The sequence below is a fragment of the Nycticebus coucang genome, chromosome 15 (assembly GCF_027406575.1).
Source record: "Nycticebus coucang isolate mNycCou1 chromosome 15, mNycCou1.pri, whole genome shotgun sequence".
Lineage (NCBI taxonomy): Eukaryota > Metazoa > Chordata > Mammalia > Primates > Lorisidae > Nycticebus > Nycticebus coucang.
Window position 1 is genome coordinate 37,849,229 of NC_069794.1, and position 20,305 is coordinate 37,869,533.

Here is a 20,305-nt window from a genome sequence, read left to right on the forward strand (position 1 = left end):
AAACTTAGTTGCCTTCTGTGATTGCCTGATTGCTTCCTCAGCATTCAGACCCTGCAGAGTTGGGATCTTAAAGCTCAAAAGAATCCTTTAGGGGCAGGTCTCACAGTCAGCGGCCCAAGATTCCAGTTCCTATCAGATGTGGGAGTCCCTCAGCCCATCCCAAGAGTGGAGTTGTCATCCTGGCAGGCAGAATTAAGGTGAATGTGCTTTAGGCCCCTGCTAAAACCTTCTCATGACCTTCCCATATGGTAGGTCCATTGCCACTGAGACCTTCTCAGTATGGGTACCTCACCAATCAACCTATGGCAAATTTGCTCCAACCGGAGTTCAAATCTGGTTGCTATATACTATTCGAGGCTGCCTAGTCTTCCAAGCTTTCCACTCAACGTGCAGCTTCCCCCAACACGTGAAAACTCTGGAAAGGCTTTTTCTTGTCCCAGACCTCTGTGGAGGGCCAGGTGATTCCAGCTGGTCACAATCACTTGCCTAATTCATCAAATTTCCACCACTCCAGATCATACGCTGTATCCAGCTCACCACTTCATCGCTGTGCTCCTTGAGCTATGGCTTTGCCTAAGGTCCCCACAACAGGTGTAGCTGGGTTCTCTCTTTTTACTCAGTCCTTCCAGGAGAGCTCAGCTGAGTGATCCTTCTGATCTGCCAACTTGCTCCATCCACCCCCATAATGTGATTTTTTTTTTTTTTTTGAGACAGAGTCTCACTATGTCACACTCGGTAGAGTGCTGCAGTGTTGCAGCTCACAGCAACCTCAAACTCTTGGGCTTAAGCTGGAACTACAGGTGCCCACCACAACACCTAGCTATTTTTGTTGTTGTTTTCGCAGTTGTCATTATTGTTTAGCAGGCCCAGGCCAGGTTCAGCCTGGGTGCATGTGGCCGGCAACATAATCACTGTACTACAGGTGCCGAGCCCGTAATGTGATTTTTAAATACAGTAAAACCACTGTAAGCTGACCACTCAAGGGAGTGTAACAAACTGGCCAACATATGGAGGTGTTCAACATAAGCCACTATACCTACTGCACTGAGATGTATCTGTGATACATGTGTGGTCTATGAAAATTAGGTCAAATTAAGGAGGGGGTCATTGTAGGGAGGAGGTCAATTATGGAGGTTCTACTGTATTTATACACAGATATACTAAACAAGCATTCTGAAGCCAGATTTCTTGAGTTTAAAGTCCATACCTCCCTTTACTACCTATGTATCTCAGATTTATCCAATGAGAATAATAATATTGGCAATCTCATTAGGTCCTTAGGAGAATTAAATGAATTATTATGGATAAAATGCTTAAAACAAAATAAGTGCATAGTAAGCACTATGTGTTTGTTCAATAAAATCAAATATTCAAGTTAGCTAAAGCCTTTTTTAAACTAAAAAAAAAAACAAAATCCTGCCATAGAACAGGTATAAATGACAGATGACATTAGATGTTTTTTCTGGCCATATATTCCAATTTTTAGTTTGGCCAATATAGTTCTTCATGTTCTGTACATTTTCCTATAAATCATGAGATAGTCTAACTATTTAAAATATGGAGATTTGGAAAGCACAGTTTGATTTTTTTTTCTAGTCCATGGAATGTAACAAATTGTGCCTACCAAGAAATAGAACTACATGTGTTCCAATGGTTGCCATAAATAGGAAAAATTAACACTTATATCACATTTAATATTTTTTGTATTTTTTAATATTATCAACACATAGAGAAATATTTTGTAAATATTTTGTAAAATTACGTAATGAATATTTTGTAAATAAAGGTAAATTTAGCTACATTTTCCCATTTTCTTTATGTATGTCTATATGGCAACCTTTAGAACACCCTGTATATACTCAGCTAAAAAGAAGCAGGGTAAAGAGCAGATATCCAGGAAATGGTGACCCTACCTACTTAGACTTGTGAATAATCTTGGAGAAGGAGATAAAAAAAATTGATACTGCTAAAAAGCTGGCATAAATGCTCTAGATAAAGGGTCAGCAAACAATTTCTGTAAAGGGGAAAGAATAAACATTTTAGGCTTTGTGAGCCTTAAGTCACTGTTGTGATAACTCAATTGTATAGTGGTAGCATAAAAGTAGCCACTGATAATATGTCAACTTATGACTGTGTCCCAATAAAATCTAATTTATATACACTAGTATTTGTGATTTAAAACTCAGATTGAGCCATGGACCTTCAGATCCTAGTCTAACAATCTCCCAACTGGGATATTTTAGTTGCCAACATTTGCATTTCATATACTTTTCATGTGTCATTGAAATATTTATTTTTCTTTTCATTTATCCCCCGATAATTAAAAAAATTTGGAAACCATTCTTAGCATGCTGGCTGTACAGGTAGATGACAGGTTTGATTTTAGCCTGTAGTCCATAATTTATCAATCTCTGATTTGAATTATAGAGAAGCTGTGCGAAATTAGTGACAGCATACTGGTGAAGTCTATCACATAACTCTTACTATTGCTTAGAATAATTTTATTCAAATTCACTAAATTACTGTAGTCTCTATAGGTTCATTCTAAAAATTGCCCTCTTTCATTAAGATTCTCATGTCATTTGAGCCCTCTTCATTCTCATTTGATGAATTCCTTTTTACTAGTTATCAGGATCCATTCAAGAAGGTTTTCTTCCAACTCCCTCCTCTTCACTTTAAAATCTCTTTACATTCACATTTCCTTATTCTAATGTTCGTCTTTCCTTTGAAGGGAAGGTCATAGTTCTCCATTTGATCTCTTGATACCAAAACACCTTAGCTTCCTCAAGTATTTTCATTACATCCCCTTAAGCTAATAATATTTCTCCCTTTCTCATTTGTTTACAGTTGCTGCCTCTGTATTTTTACAAATTTCACTCTTATGGAGCTAGTTTCCACTCCCACATGTCATCTAAAAATAGAGATCTTAAACTTTCAATGATTTCTTGGCTGGCCCTTCCATAAAAACATAGAAATATATTTGAATATAGGCTTGACCACCCACTGACTATATGTATTTTTCTTTTTTCTTTCTTTCTTTTTTTTTTTTGTAGAGACTGGATCTCCCTCTGTTTCTCAGGCTGAAGTGCAGTGGTGTGATCACAGCTCACTGCCATTTTGAATTCCTGGGCTCCTGCCTTGGCTAGAACTGCAAGCATGTGCCACCATGCCCAGCTGAGTTTTTTATTTTTGTAGAGAAAGGGTCTCACTATGTTGCCCAGGCTGATCTCAGACTTATGGCTTCAAGTGATCCTCCTGCTCAGCTTTCTAAAGTGCTAGGAAAATAATGTGAGCCACTGTTTCTAGGCCAGGATGCTTTCACTTATTAATATGCATTTAAGGTTTCTCCACATCTTTTTATTGCTTGAGAGCTCTTACATTCTTAGTGTTGAATAATATTCTGTTGCATGGATATACCACAGATTATTTGCCCTAAATGTAAAATACAAAACATTTTTTTTGCAGTTTTTTTTTTTGGCCAGGGTTGGGTTTGAACCCACCACCTCCGGTATATGGGGCTGGCACGATAATATCTAGACAATCTAAATGACCTGGGGTTTTGCCTTGACTTTTTAGATAAAATGACAAAAGCATGGCCCATGAAAGAAAAAATTGATAAACTGGAATTCCTTTAAGTTAACACTTTCTGCTTTGTGAGAGACACCAACAGAATGAGAAGATAAGCCATAGACTTGGAGAAAATACTTGGAAAGGACATATCTGATGACGGACTGTTATCCAAAATATACAAAAAAACTCTTAAAATTCAACAATAAGAAAACAACCTCCTGATCAGACACAGTGGCTCGTGCCTATAATTCTAGTACTCTGGGAGGCAGAGGTAGGAGGATTAGATCAGGGGTTCAAGACCAGCCTGAACAAGAGTGCACAGTATTCCATGGCATATATAAAGGAAAATTAGTTCATTCAATCACTGGTTGTTTCTAGTCTGGGCCATTATAAATAAAACTGCTACCAACATTTACATAGACTTTCTCATTATATAACAAGTTTTAATTTCTCTTGGGTAAATAACTAGAAGTTATTGACTGCTGGACCTTATAGTAAGCAAATGTTTAACTTCATAAGGAACAGCCAAAGTGTTTTCTGAAGCGACTACATGATTCTGTACTCCTATCAGCAATGTGTGGACATTCCAGTTAATTGACAACCTTGCCAATGCTTGGTAATTATCAGTGTTTTAAAACCTAGCCATTCTAGGGGTTGTAGTGGAATCTATTGTATAGTCTTCATTTTCCTCATGACTAGTGATGTTGAACATCTTTTCTTGTGTTTATTGTATTTAAATCCTTTGGCCGTTTAAAAAAAATTAAATCAGGTAGTTTGTCTTCTTAAGTTGTAAGAGTTTTGGTTACAAGCCTTTTTATTAGATGAATGTTTTGCAAATATATTCTCTAATTCTGTACCTTTTTCCTTTCTTATCAGAAGAGCAAAAATTTCTTATTTTGATGAAGTATAAATTAACAAATTTTCCATAATGGTTCACATTCTTTATGTTCTATTTATGAAATCTGTGGTAAATCTAAGATGACTAAATTTTCTCTTTTTTCCAAGTGTTGTAGTTTTTCTTTCTTCCTTTAGATGCATGAATTTGGCTCCTACAAATTAGGCTTGGTGCCGCTAGTTCAAGTGGCTAGGGCGCCAGCAACATACACTGGAGCTGGTGAGTTCAAATCCCACCCGGGCCCACCAAACAATGACAACTACAACCAAAAAATAACCGGGCATTGTGGCGGTCGCCTGTAGTGCCAGCTACTTGGGAGGCTGAAACAAAAGAATCGCTTTAGCCCAAGAGTTTGATGTTGCTGTGAGCTGTGACAGCACAGCACTCTACTCAGGGTGACAGCTTGAGACTCTGTCTCAAAAATGAATAAATAAAGAAATAATTACAATTAACTTTGTATTTGTGAGGTAGGGGTTGAGGTTTAATTTTTTGCATAGAGATATCAAAACATTTAGCACAATTTGTTGAAAAGACTATCATTTCCTCATTAAATTATCTTGGCATGTTCATCGTTCTTTTTCAGAATTGTTTCACATATTCTGGTCCTTTGAATTTCCATGTAAATTTTAGGCTAAGCTGTCTATTTCTATAAAAAAAGCCTTGGGTTTTTTTTGATCAGGAGTGCAATGAATCTATAAATCTATTAAAATTTATAAACTTTATAAAATTTTGGGGACAACTGATACTTCAGTAATATTAAGCATTCAAATCTAGAAACACAACTTATTTCTCTATGTACTTAGGTCTTTCTTACTTTTTCTCAATAATATTTACTAACTTTTAGTGTTTAGGTCTTGTATGTATACTTGCTTTGTATTTTGTTAGTTTTATCAAAAGTATTTAATATTTTTGATGCTATTGCAAATGGTTTAAAAAATTTTTAATTTCCATTTTTTAACTGGTTAGTTAACTGGTTAGCAATATAATTTTTTTCATAAGATTGATCCTGTGTCCCTACTCTTGTTACTGTCACTTACTAATTTTAGTACTTTATTTGTAGATTACAGCTATGACATTTTAAGAAAACTACCTCTCTAGCTTTAATTTTTTCACATAAAGCAGTTAAAAAAATAACAGTTTGGAATAAAATTAATTAAATGAGAAAAAATAAAAAACTCCTAAAACATTTATTTAGCACAGTATTGCTCCATAGCAAATATTCAGCAAATAGTAAATCCCTTACCAAACTTCAGACATCTTACTACAGATTTCAGCATTGTTGATGTGTCCCAAATATTCATTTCTAGGCCTGCTCTTTCTCCCAGGTGTGGGGATCCTTATTCTCATTTGTCAACACTTGAATGTTGCTTTAGCATTTCAAGAATTAGTCCTAAATAAAAATTATAATCTGTATTCACACATGAATCACTTCCATTTTCAGAAAATTCTATTTCTGATAATGAAATCACTGTCATATCAATTACCCAGAAAATAACTCTCCAAGATATTTTCAAACGCAATTAGTTATTGGATCCTATTATTGTGTGTAATAATCACACATAATAGCTCATATTTAACACTTAACTAAGTGACAAACACTATGTCTAATACGTGTTTAATTCTCACAATTCTATGAGTTAACTATTATTATTATATTCTATGGATGAAGAAACTGAGACAGAGAATAAATAACTTCCCAAAGTCATGCATCCAGTAACAACAGAGCCAGTATCACAACCTAGGCAATCTATTTCCAGAAACAGTACTCTTAAACAAATTATACTGCCTTTAATGTATGCAGATCATAGGGGCCACCTCTCAGTGACTTAGTGAAACTGGGTGCTATTAGATGATATTTGTGGGGAATTCAGACAATGACTAAACACTTCATTAAAATAAGCAGTCCACACCAGGATGTTCTTAAAAAGAAAAGGGGCTCTTAGCTAATGGGAAATAAAATTGTGACAATGTTATTAGTGGGCTTGTAGTAAAAACCAATTCATAGGTCTCTGGTGGAAAGGAGTAGGAGAATGTGATAGACCTAAGGTTTAAGAGAAGCCATTAAGCCCCAATCCCATCTTAATACTGGCTGGTTCCTGGAGACAAAGACATTAGAGTATCTATACTCTATAGAGCATCTGTACCCCAGAAGAGGTGCAAGTGAGCTCTCACTAGGAAAAGACAAAGTGGAAGGGTGCCGGGAGCCAAAACGTATCATAAAAATGCCCCTTGCTATCTTGATTTTATGAGCAAACTATTCTCAGGAATTCAACCGTAAACAGCAATGGTACTTTCCCCTTGCATATCTCCTCAAAAATGCACCTCCCGCCTTAGGGTCCTTCTCCTAGTAATTTTCCAGAAACTAGCCCCCTCCCCGCCCTGTTAGGAATAGCCCTTAGTTACTTCCTCGTTTGAATGCTTATAAGCCCAGCTGAAAAAATAAACTCTTCGGAGCTTGATCAGACTCTTGACTTGCTCTCATTCTTTCGTGTCTCTTGTCCCCTCATTCGACTGAGCCCTTTGTTTCCCAGGTCCCCGTTGAATTCCCCGTGGGCCGGGGCAATTGGCACCCAAACGTGGGGGAAGGGTACGGGGGTGTCATCGAACGTTGCTGCCAGTAAGAGTACCCTTATCATTGGATTGCCACAACACGAAGGTTGTGAGTGAAAATCCCCACTGTGATCGCCGCGCCACAAGAAGGACGTGAGTGAAGATCCGCACCGCGATCGCCGCAGAATTGCCTACCTGCGAGTCTGATCCATCAAGGTAAGAGAAAGCAATGAGTTTATGGGACAAACGTTAAGTAAACATGACTTGTTTATTCAGGGACTCAAGGAGTCCCTCAAGACACGAGGAACTCGGGTAAAGAAAAAAGATCTCTATAAATTTTTTGTTTTTATTGGTGATATCTGTCCTTGGTTCCCCCAAGAAGGCACTATTGATGTTCTGAGATGGACTAGAGTTGGTGATTGCCTAAAAGATTATTATAGAACATTCGGCCCCGAAAAAATCCCCGTTCAGGCATTTTCCTACTAGAACTTGATCTATGATATTTTAAAAACTTACAACCAATGGCCTGATGTCCAAGAAGTTGTTAAAGAAGGAGAGAAGGCGCTTAAAGAACACTCCAGACCACCCTCAGCCTGCCCTTCTGTTTCTGTTCCTATGCCTGAGTCTGATACTCCCCCCAATCCTGAACCTCCCAAACCTCCTGTTAATTCCCTATACCCCTCCCTTGAGGAGCCCCCCCCCCCGACGAAATGACCACCCGGGAAAAGGAAGCCGCTAAGTATCACAATTCTGACTGGCCTCCCTTCCCCTCCATCCTAAATCATCCCCCTTCCTATGCTTCTGCCTCTCCATTTTATGCTCCGATTCTAAGTGTAGACACTCCAATTGAAAATGTCAAACGCAAATTATGTCAAGAGGTCTCCTCCCTTAAGGACTTACACCAAACAAGGAAGGAACATTTAAAACTCATTCAAGAGTTACGTGCTTTAGAATTGGAGCTAAAAATACCCCCCCACCCCAACGTTCCATAAACATAGCTCAAAACAAAAACCTTTAAAGGCGCTGCACACCTTTCCTGTAACTAAGATAAAAGGGGATCCCCCTCCCGAATCAGAACCAAACCCCCACCTCTGATGGGGACAAACACCCCTTGGCAGATGACGCCTCGGATAATGACCACGAGGCCTCCAACTCAGATGCTGAAAAAGCTGAAACTGCCGATCAGCAGTATCGTCGCTTGAATTTCAAGCATGTTAGAGAATTAAAAACTGCTGTGTCCCTCTATGGCCCCACAGCCCCTTTCACTATATCTATAGTTGAATCTCTGAGTGAGCGGTGGCTCACCCCAAATGACTGGTTCTTTATAACCCGTGCCACCCTGCCTAGAGGTGATTTTGTCCTCTGGAGAACCGAATATGCTGATAACTGCAAAAAAAACAGCAGCCCGTAATCTTGAAAATAAGACCTCCAAAAAATGGACTAGGGATAAACTTATGGGACATAGTCCCTATGATACTAACATTACACAAGCTAAATTTTCCCCCGGGCTCCTGGCCCAAATACAGAATGCTGCCCTCAAGGCATGGAGAAAGCTCCCTCCCAAGGGATCGGCAATTACCTCCTTGGCCAACATTCGACAGGGCATCGTTGAACGTGCTCATCAAACCCTTAAAAATACCTTTCACAAATTAAAAAAGGGAGAATTATACCCCACGAAAGGATCCCCAAGAAACATTCTTCATCATGCCCTATTTGTCCTTAATTTTTTAAATATAGATGCCCAGGGCAAGTCTGCTGCTGACCGCCTTTGGCACCCAGAAACAAATAACAATTATGCTACAGTCCTATGGAAGGATCCACTCACCTCAAAATGGAACGGCCCAGACCCAGTTCTTATCTGGGGTCGAGGATCCGTATGCCTATTTGATACCAAAGAAAATGCAGCCAGATGGCTGCCTGAAAGATTAGTAAAACAAATTGATAACAAATCTAAAATCCAGGGAGAAAAACCTCCCTGAGATTATCTTTCTCCTTTCCCTTCCAGAACCACGGACTTCCATCCATGATGCTGCCTTATCTCCTGATCTTCTACCTCCTGGCACTGGGCCAACCTGTTCCAGCAGTCACCAAGCCCTTCGCTTGGCGCTTCTACTTAACCGAAAACTCGAGCTTAGCTTAGATTTACAAAAACAAAAATTTTCTTCTGAGGCAAATGAGTGGTGGAAATCCTCCATGTACTCCTTACTCATGCCCCTTGCAAGTCCCCCTATTAGCTTGCTATTAATAATCACCCTTGGACCCATTATTCTTAACAAAATCATGAATTTTATCAAATCACAGATTGACTCCCTGGCATTAAAACCCATTCAAGTCCATTATCATAGACTCGACCTTGCAGACCGGGGCCTTGCCGAACCTAAAAACGAAGATATTCCTCTGGGAACCGCGTAAGCACTCAGAGCTATGCACGTTGACTCACCATCATATGTGAGTACAACCTGGGTACCTTTTTACGGGGTGCAATAAAGACACTGCAAAGGGAAGGCATAAACAGCCTCTCTGAGTCCCTTGGAAGCAAACCTGATTTGCATAGAGGTTAGCATCGTAAAAATTTCTCCTCTCCTCCCCAAAAGACGCTCAAACTTATCATGCGGTCATTATGCCCGTGGGAGGAATCAGGTCAATACTTCCCCCCAAAAGGTTAATGCCCTCTCTTCTACGCCGACAACTGACAGACCCCAACAATTTAAAAAACTAAAAGGGAGGAGATGCCGGGAGCCAAAACATATCACAAAAATGCCCCTTGCTATCTTGATTTTACGAGCAAACTATTCTCAGGAATTCAACCGTAAACAGCAACGGTACTTTCCCCTTGCATATCTCCTCAAAAATGCACCCCCCGCCTTAGGGACCTTCTTCTAGTAATTTTCCAGAAACTAGCCCCCTCCCCGCCCTGTTAGGAATAGCCCTTAGTTACTTCCTCGTTTGAATGCTTATAAGCCCAGCTGAAAAAATAAACTCTTCGGAGCTTGATCAGACTCTTGACTTGCTCTCATTCTTTCGTGTCTCTTGTCCCCTCATTCGACTGAGCCCTTTGTTTCCCAGGTCCCCGTTGAATTCCCCGCGGGCCGGGGCAGAAGGGGAAGCTCTATCCATGATTGACCTTTTACTTAAAGACCATTTGACTATAAACAGGGCCCAAACTCAAATATGAGCCAAACATATAAATTTCTTTTCCTTGTGAAGGAGTGGTGAATAGAGAACATGGTGGAAAACTCTCTACCACTCTTCACCCCTCAGCTGTATTTTTAAAACCAACTTTCCCTATTCCCTATCCCATGATCCCAATTCAGACCATTCTCACCAACCACCTGGACTCTAGGCACTCATATTCAGGGCATTTTCAACTACCAGGAATATATCAACGGCAATTTAATTCCCTAAAATATGATTTTCATCATGTCATTGTTTAGTGAACTAAATAGAAAGCTCTTAATTCTGACACTGCCGGACTACAAAAACAAAACAAAACTGTTTATCCTTGCCTCCTACCTACTTGTACATTTATACTCCTCATCATACCTATTGTTTCCTGACAATCTTTTCTTTCTTCTATATTAAACAGTGTTTGGAACGCACTTCTCACACATCTGCCTGTCAGAATTCACACTTCAAATGCTTGCTTTCTACGAGCTCCTCTAAAAGGCAATCCCCAAACGAACCCACTTTCAATTCCTTAAGAGACACAATATTTTGCTTTAAAAAATACGTATATTATTATATTTCATCTCTCAAAAACAGATGTATCTGAATTTTAAAAAACTTCTTTACATTGTGTCATGCACAAAAGTTCAATGAATACTGAGTTGAAAAATTTCTCCACCACCATAGGAAAAGTTTATAGAGAGATATTTTAGCACTTTATTGGTCTTTCCATAGTCCATACTCTAACAAAAGGGAAATCTGAGCATAACATACATATTTTTCTCCACATTCTCCTTTGAAACCATGGGGAGAGATATGTTTCTCTTTTGCCTTTTGATGTACTCAGTACAGTGCAGAGTTCATAATGTTGGCTCTCATTTAAAATAAAAGAAACAGGGCAAGCAATGTTAAACACATGGAATTGACAGGATAGAAACCTTAGGTTCATCCCATTAATTAAGGGAAGCAGAAAACGGTTCATAGACTTGGGCTATGGAGACTGAATTTTCATAGAGAAGAGGCAGTCGGTGATTAATTTCCACAAGGTTCTGTTATAAAATGATACTGGAAAACGAGTTTAGCTATTTGAAATTATACTTCATTTACAATTACGTGGGAACACATTTGTAATATTTAACAGATGGTATCTATAATTGAAAGTTCATAAAAATGTTTAGAGAATTAAACTATAATATTTATAAATAAAATTCCTTAAAAAGTCTACCCAAATGAGCTCTAAGAATTACTCATTGCCATTCTTTTTACTGAAATCTCATGAAACTTCTGACCCACTTAAGTCAATACTGCTCTAGCGCTCTCTATCATCAAAAATATATAATTATAGCCATAACCTTTAGGTATACCTTGGTATAACTTATAATTTGTAAATGTTGTACTGTTTAAAACTTGTACAATTGAAAACTGGTAAACAGAATGCAGACAGACAATCAGAGTTAAAGTTGCCTGCCTAAAATTTAATTGGGCTATAGAAAGTTTAGGAGAAGAGATCGTTCCTATAATGAAAAGAGGCATTGTTGGCTATAGTGGATATCAACTTGAATTATACAGCAGCTAGCAACATGGAAAACTGGCTGGCAAACAGTTTTCCTTTAGAAACATTTAGTTCAAAGTTTTACTTTTCAAAAATTAAAGATCCCTGCTTTTGTTGAAAATTCAATTTGCATTTTGAAAGTGCTATATATCTTTGGATGCAAAAAATTCTATGTTTATAATATACGAATGATAGAATTTCTCAACATGTCTTACTTATTTAAACATGTTTTGACTTCCTTCTGGATCAAATGACATTTTAACCAATGGTAAAAAATGACGAATAAGAATAGACATGTTTTGTGGCACCAACATACAGAACATTCCATTCTCATAAACAACAGGCTATTTACCATACCTTGACATTCCTGTAAAGTATTTCTGTAACTATTTAAAAGCTAACATTGCACTGTCATTTATAGGTATATGAGTTCTTTTACAGGTTTACCTACGGAAAGCCTATCGGACTAGAATGATCTGGGTGCATTCTTGCCTGAAGGTAAGGAGAAAGATTCTGTTTGGCATTTTCCATTTCTGTGGTTTTGGACAAAAAGAATTTCAGAAATAATAGAAGTAGCTATTCACATTTGGGGGGCCCAGTGAATGAAAAGAAAACATGTAGATTCTAATAATGGATATATGCAGTATGAATAACACCCAAGCTTTGTTATTGGGTGATGCATTAACTCATATTCCACTTTTTACAAATAACCTAGGCAGACTTTTCATTTGTAAAATGAAGATATACATTGCCCTGAAGTTTTAAAAAAACACATCAATTTAAAAATACATTTATGTGTTTTTAACACTTAACAGAAAGATGCGAGAAAAAGCCTAGTAGCATGAATTACTAACAACTGGAATATATAGTAAGTTGAGGAAGGGACCTCTTTCTTTAGAGAGCTTTGAAACAGTGAAGTTTACCCATCTAAATGAAACCAGATCTAGTCAGAGACTGCTCTACCATTATGGTGCTGAAAAGAGAACACTGATACATCTTACTTTAAAAATTAACTAACCAGCCAGGTTTGTTGGCTCATAACTGTAATCCCAGCACTCTGGAAGGCTAAAGCAAGGGAGACCACTTGAGGCCAAGAGTTCAAGATCAGCTTGGGCAACATAGCAAGACCCTACCTCTACAAAAAATAATAAAATAAGCTGGGTGTGGTGGCAAGTGCCTGTAGTCCTACCTCCTTGGGAGGATGAGGCAAGAAGGTCACTTGAGCCCAGGATTTCAAGGCTGTAGTGAGCTATGATTGCACCAATGCTCTCTAGTCTGGGTGACAGAGTGACATCTGAAAAAAACTAAGTAAACTAAGTGGGTAAATTAAATAATAGCTAACATTTACTGAGAATTTAGAATTGTATAATAAATCTTCTTTAATTCTAATAATTTTATGAAATGCAGAATTATATAAAATATGGTCATGCTTCTTCTTTCATTTATAATAATATATTTTTAGTGGCTAAAATGAATTGAGAATATCTTCACATCTAGTAATAATGATTTTTAAAATCTTTCCACATTTAGTAATAATCATTTCTAAAGAAGAAGAAACTATATGAGCACATATCTGGCACATACTATACAGATATGCATGCCACCATAAACATTTATTAAAACTAAAAGGACAGAAAGGTTGCCGGAATGAAAAAAAAAAATAGAACAAAACATCCCCATGAAATAGCCATTATATACCATTAATGAGAAAAATTTAATTGCTATATAGAAAACAGCAAATATATGATCTAAATGAAGTTAATATAGCTTGTCTTAAAGCTAGATTTCATCTTCTAAAAATGTTCAACTCTGTTTCTTTTTTTGAATGTAAAGAGAAGTTTATATAGCATACATTACTGGTGTAAAGAAATGCACAAACATCTTCGTACATCTACTTTTGTAGACACATTCTTTCAGCTGTCTTGAAATTTTAATAAGTACCTTCCTTTTCCCCTCATGGCCTGAAATCTGAGTGAATGTATACAGATGTGGCAAACGCCTACACTAACAAATGTGCTCACTAACGCCATTTCTCTGACCTTTAATGTCACTGTCATGATGGTCTTAAAGAATGCTATTAATAATCATTCTGGATAACTTTTATTTATTTATTTTTCTTTTTGGAGACAGAGTTTTGCTCTGTCACCTAAGCAAGGGTACAGTGACTTAATCATAGCTCACTATAACCTTCAATTCCTGGGATCAAGCAACCATTGTGCCTCAGCCTACTGAATAGCTAGGACAGCTGCTGTATGCCACCACCGCCAGCTCATTTTATTTTTAGAGACAGAGTCTCACTTTGTTGCCCTTGGTACAGTGCCATAGCATCACAGCTCACAGCAACCTCCAGCTCTTGGGCTTAGGTGATTCTCTTGCCTCAGCCTCTCGAGTAGCTGGGACTTTAGGCGCCTGCCACAACGCCTGGCTTTTTTGTTGCCGTTTGGCGGGGGCCGGGTTCGAATCCCACACCCTTGGTATATGGGGCCGGTGCCCTACTCACTGAGCCACAGGCACCACTGTTTACTAATTTTTTGTAGAGGTGGGATATCACTATGTCACCCAGGCTGGTCTCAAACTCCTGGCCTCAAGCAATCCTCCTGCCTCGGCCTTCTAAAGTGTCAATATTATATGCATGAGCCACTGTGCCCAGCCTGGGATGACTTTTAATAATAAAGATATGCCATAAATCACATAGTAGCTTCTAGAATCTCTAAGGTATCATTTTAAGAGCTAATAATTTGCTAAATGGCACATTAGTAGTTTGAAAAGATAATCCATACGAGTATCACAAAATTTTAATAACCTCTAAAATTAGCTGACATCTTATAAAATTCTGGCTGAATAATTTAAAGATAAAATGTTACTCCTATTGAAGGACCTAAGTAAATATAATTTATGTTACTTAAAAGGTATATGCAAAGAAGGGTGAATGAATGGTGGCCCCCCAAAAGACATGTTCATGATGTCTTGTGATTAAGTATCTTGAGATGAGGGGCTTATTCTGGCTTATGTGTGTGGGTCACAAAGGCAATCAGATACATATGTGTAAGAGGCACACAGGAAGAAGGCCATGTGAAGGCAGAGCTGCAGAGACTAAAGTGATATGGTCACAAGCCAAGGAGTGCTTTAGAGTCCCCAGAAGTTGGAAGAAGCAAGACAAGGGCTGTCTGAAAGCCTTGGAGGAAGTAAAGTCACGCCAACACCTTTGTTTCCGATTTCTCACCTCTAGAACTGTGAGGGAGTGAATTTCTGTTGTTTTAAGCCACCATGTTTATGGTGATTTATCATGACAATGCTAGGAAATTAATACAGTATAGTTTTAAATTTTGTTGTTTGTAATATTTATATTTGAGAAGAAAACTGTACCTATTGCTGTTACTCCACATCAGACTGTTTACTAGGAAGTGTGACATAATGGTGCAGCAGAATGAACAACTGGAATGGAAACAAAGAGAACAGATGTCTAACTTTGGCTCTGCTCCGAGTAACAGTATAAAACCAAGGACAAGTCATATAACCTCCTTAGACTTGCTTCCTCACTTGTAAAATGAACAGAACATTTTCAATGACGTTTAAATATTTCCCCAGCTAAGTTTTTATGAACTTTTAAAGTGTTAAAAATAAATATGGCACAGCATAAAAATCATAGTAATAAAAGTAAATAATATTAAAAAAGTAACAGTAGATAGGTTGGCCAACTGAAATCTGCCAGAAGAGTCATAGGATTGCACACATTTATAAATTTGTAATTATTAAATACTTGAGAGTTGGCAATATGTAAAAATCTCCATATAGTCATTAGCTTTTAAAACAAACACTCATGTAGTTTTAGTTATATATACAGAACTGTGCCAGGTTCCATATTTTCTAACAGAAATGAAACCTGAATGGTTTACAGAAAATAAACTGTAATAATCATTTCTACCTATTATGCAGCCATTAGAAAAGTTAATACATATAGAATAGTGTTAGGTATAGTAAGAGTTTAATAAATATTAACTCTATTATTATCTAGGATAAATCCTGTCTTTTCTTCTCCTTAAGTATCTTCTACCCATAAAAAGAACTTCACAACCACAACTTTATAAGATAATATTGAGAGGGTGTATGTAATAATAAAAATTTAAAATGGTAATCTTTTTTTTTTTTTTTGGTCCTCCAAAACATGTACTTCCAATCAATTCTGTTTCTTTTTCACTGAAAGAACTTTTCATGATGCCTGCAAGACTGAAGTATAATTTAGAAGCACTCTCTAAAACTGGAAATAATGTTCATCTAAATATGCCTGCCAAGTTTAAAAATGTATTAGGAGTTAAATTGAAACATGTTGAAAATGACTCATTGTGGACCAGAATATACACTGTAGGAAATAAGAGCTCATTTACAAGTGGGAGAAATACACTCACACTTCATCTGGGTAATTCTCTGGACTTTCCTTCCTGTAAACACTGTATTTTAAAATAATTGTGGAAAATATCTTACACTTAACTTTAGTTTTTTATGAGTTGATTTAGTTAGCTGGCATTCTAATTTTTCATACATCTTTTTTTGGATGTGGGTATGTTTACCAAATGTAAATCTATGAAAATTTTCCCCACAAAGAAAAAGAGTAGCAGGCTTAGAAAGCAATATAAACACACACACACACATACACATACACACACTCTCTGGTTCAGTTCACACACATAATGACCAACTATGACTCTAGATTTCTAAGAAACATCTTTAAAAATGTGCACACATATAATGTGCTTTCCTTTACCTACAAACATGATGATATTGATAAATGATCAGAAGAGCATGTATTTGAGTTCTTTTTCTAGTACTTACATATTCAGTCTACTCTCCCCACTACTTACCCAAAATTCACATTTTAGAGGCAGCTGGCTAGACTTAGAGAAGACCATGAAATATCCCTCTGTCCTCCATGTCCCCCCAAAAGACCTATAAGATGAACGAACCTGAAACCTCAGCTCACTGTAAGCTAATTAATGAGCCACATACTATATATATAAAATCATAACTCTAAGGTGATCTTAAACTAGATTCAATTAATAAGCGTTTATGAATTAACATGATTCCAGTTTGTTTAAATTTTCTGAATTTTCTTTCCTTGTTTTATCAATTGTGTATTAAGCAAAAATAATAAATAATTAAGAATCTGTTCAGGACCCCTTCCCCTGTAAATCTAGGACTTTACCTAGAGCAGTGGTTCTCAACCTTCCTAATGCCACGGCCCTTTAATACAGTTTCTGTGGGTCATGATCCACAGGTTGAGAACCGCTGATACTATCTCTGCCCTCCAAAACATGTTTTTATTTTTATTTTTAGAAAAGCCAAAGTTATATTGAGTTATAATTGTCTGTTTAATACAATTGTCCATTTTTTCTTCTAAGAACCATCTCATAAATTAAAGAATGAGATAGCCAAGAAAGATATTTAACAAGTTATTTCTAGGCAAAGTTCAATTTAAATCTTTACTTCAAATACTATGCTTTGGCCCCATTTTTTGTAATATTTTACCTGCATAAAATGAATCAATTGCTTTTACTACATAATTTTGAAATATCAACTCTACTGCTTCCAATAGAAAAATCAATACTTATTTTTATAACATTAATTAAAGTTATTTCTATAGACAGTATCAATGGAGACTTTTTTGTACCTATGACTAATCCATTATCAACACTTGTCAATCTTAAAACTATAATTCCAGTAAAAGTGCAGTTACACCAAGTATAGATAAGAAAGCACAAGGAGCTCACTGGCAGCGCTCTACCAAATGGATACAAAGGAAAATTGATTTTATACAGTAGGTCTATACAATAAATTAAAAACAAAAAACAAAAAACGTGGCTCCGTGCCTGTAGCTCAGCAGCTAGGGCACCAGCCACATTCACCGGAGCTGGCGGGTTTGAACTCAGCCTGGGCCTGCCAAACAACAATGACAACTACAACCAAAAAATAGCCGGGCATTGTGGTGGGCTGTAGTCCCAGTTACTTGGGAGACTGAGGCAAGAGACGTGCTTAAGACCAAGAGTTTGAGGTTGCTGTGAGCTGTGATGCCATAGCAGTCTACCTAGGGTGACATAGTGAGACTGTCTAAAAAAAAAAACAAACCCAGAATCCTATCCTTTTTCTGTATTTTTCTTAGACTTCTCTATACAAATAACAGAATTTTTCAATTTTATTTACTTCAATAAGACGAATTCCTTAGAGAAAAACTGAAAAGAGCTGATAATCAACTCCCAAATTTTATGCTGACATTTTTCTATCAATTTCCTGACATAATTTAACATGAGCAGGAAAATCTTTTCAGTAAATTGAGCACTTATGCCTATAAATATCTTGATGAACTCTGGCAAGTTGCATATATGCCATGTTGCTGTTGGTTTCCCATTTCTTCTTTGTTTCAACCCCCATGCAAGCTTCTTCCTTTTTTTTGAGCCTTTTTGGCTTTCGTGAAGTTGTGGCAGGCAACTGCTTTGGCAATTTTTACACCAAGCTCTTGAGTATCTAGCTGGTTGTTGAATTCTTTGTCCTTCTCAGTATTCCACACTTCCACAGCCTGGTCTATACTCTTTTCAAGGCCTGACTTTTTAAGTTTTTTCTTTTTTTTTTTTTTTTTTTTGGCCGGGGCTAGGTTTGAACCCGCCACCTCCGGCATATGGGACCGGCACCCTACTCCTTGAGCCACAGGCGCCGCCCATAACTTTTTTCTTTTTAACAGTGGGTTCAAATCTATCATTGAGGGGGGTGCCTGTGGCTCAAAGGAGTAGGGCGCCGGCCCCATATGCTGGAGGTGGCGGGTTCAAACCCAGCCCCAGCCAAAAACTGCAAAAAAAAACAAAAAACAAATCTATCATTAATTCCAAAATACTGAGTTAAGTTCCTGCCACTGGGTTTCATTTGAGGGCTGTTCACTATGAGTTTCTTTTTCATTCTTCAATTTATTTTTTCTGGAGTGTTTTCTTTTTGACCTTCTGAATCTTGAGGTTGAGCTTTTATGTTCAGAATGTTTTTATGCAATTCTTGAAATTTATTCCACATATTTAAGGCGTTCCAGAAGGTCATTCTTCATACGCATTTACTTTGCTTCTGTTTTGGTTTTTGAACCATCTGTTAGGAAATCCAAGATTTTTATTTTGCTAATGTTTCCATCCTCTTTATCTTCCTGCAAGTTAAGTCCAGAATCCTCTAATGTGGTTTGTGTTCAGAATTCGAATCAGAGGACATTTTCTCTTTGGCTAGGAGGCAGAAGCCCAGCAGCCATCTTATGAACCCATCAGCACCCTGCCTTCAAGTCATGTTTTTAAAATGTGATCATTACCTCTGGCAACTGGGAGCTGCCTGGGTAACCCAAAGTGGGAGAGTAAGCATTTTCTCTCTTGGAAATGTGACACATAAGGACTCTTGTGACACTATCTCTATTGCATATACATTGTCATTACAGAGGGATTCTTAAGGTTCTCAATTGTTATTTAAAAAAATCTTTAATTAAAAAAAAAACAAAAAAATCTTTAACAAATGATTTTAGAATAGTTTTAAATCCTGAATATTTTTACCTTATCTTTTAAATTTTTAAAAATTCTGTGTCACTTATTGATGAGGAAAGAATACAGTCTTATTTTTGACCCCAATTGTATCTCTTTTCCTATATATAGGATGAGTTTATAACATTTATAACTGTTAGAAAAGACAGTTCTTGGGCGGCGCCTGTGGCTCAGTCGGTAAGGCACTGGCCCCATATGCCGAGGGTGGTGGGTTCAAACCCGGCCCCGGCCGAACTGCAACCAAAAAACAGCCGGGCGTTGTGGCAGGTGCCTGTAGTCCCAGCTGCTCGGGAGGCTGAGGCAAGAGAATCGCTTAAGCCCAGGAGTTGGAGGTTGCTGTGAGCTGTGTGAGGCCACGGCACTCTACCGAGGGCCATAAAGTGAGACTCTGTCTCTACAAAAAAAAAAAAAAAAGAAAAGACAGTTCTACTTTCTTCTATCTTATGTTTTCTGTTTTTTGCTTCTTTGCTGTTTGCTTTATCTTTTATTATGGATTCTATGTTTGTTTTTTCTTTTTTTTTTTTTATTAAATCATAGCTGTGTACATTATTAATGCAATCATGGGGCACCATACACTTTGTAACATATTTTCATCACAGCCTTCCTGGCATTTTCTTAGTTATTGTGTTAAGACATTTATATTCTACATTTAGTAAGTTTCACGGTGCTTTTTTTTCCTTCTCTGTACCATGTAAAATATACAGTCTGTTTGAATAAGGTTCATTTATTATTTTACGTGATATACTTAAATATATATTTCGTTGTTTTTTTTTTTTTTTGCAGTTTTTGGCTAGGGCTGGGTTTGAACCCGCCACCTCCGGCATATGGGTTGGCACCCTATCCCTTTGAGCCACAGGCACCGCCCTTAAATACGTATTTCTTAATAAAACTATTGATGTTCTCATGAAATCTGAGAAAATTTTATATATATATGTATTATATGTATCATATATCTGAACACTATTTCCTCTTATCGACAATTCTCTAATTTTAGCTGGAAATTTCTATTACTTTGCCTTT

At 37.3% G+C, this 20,305-nt stretch overlaps 1 protein-coding gene and 1 pseudogene across 3 annotated transcripts in view; both read right to left on the bottom strand.

Moving 5' to 3' along the window:
• Nucleotides 1–20,305, bottom strand: part of PIBF1 (progesterone immunomodulatory binding factor 1) — a 272,823-nt gene that overhangs the window by 157,601 nt on the left and 94,917 nt on the right. The window lies entirely within an intron of this gene.
• On the bottom strand, nt 17,993–18,933 carry LOC128566963 (protein FAM204A-like; annotated as a pseudogene).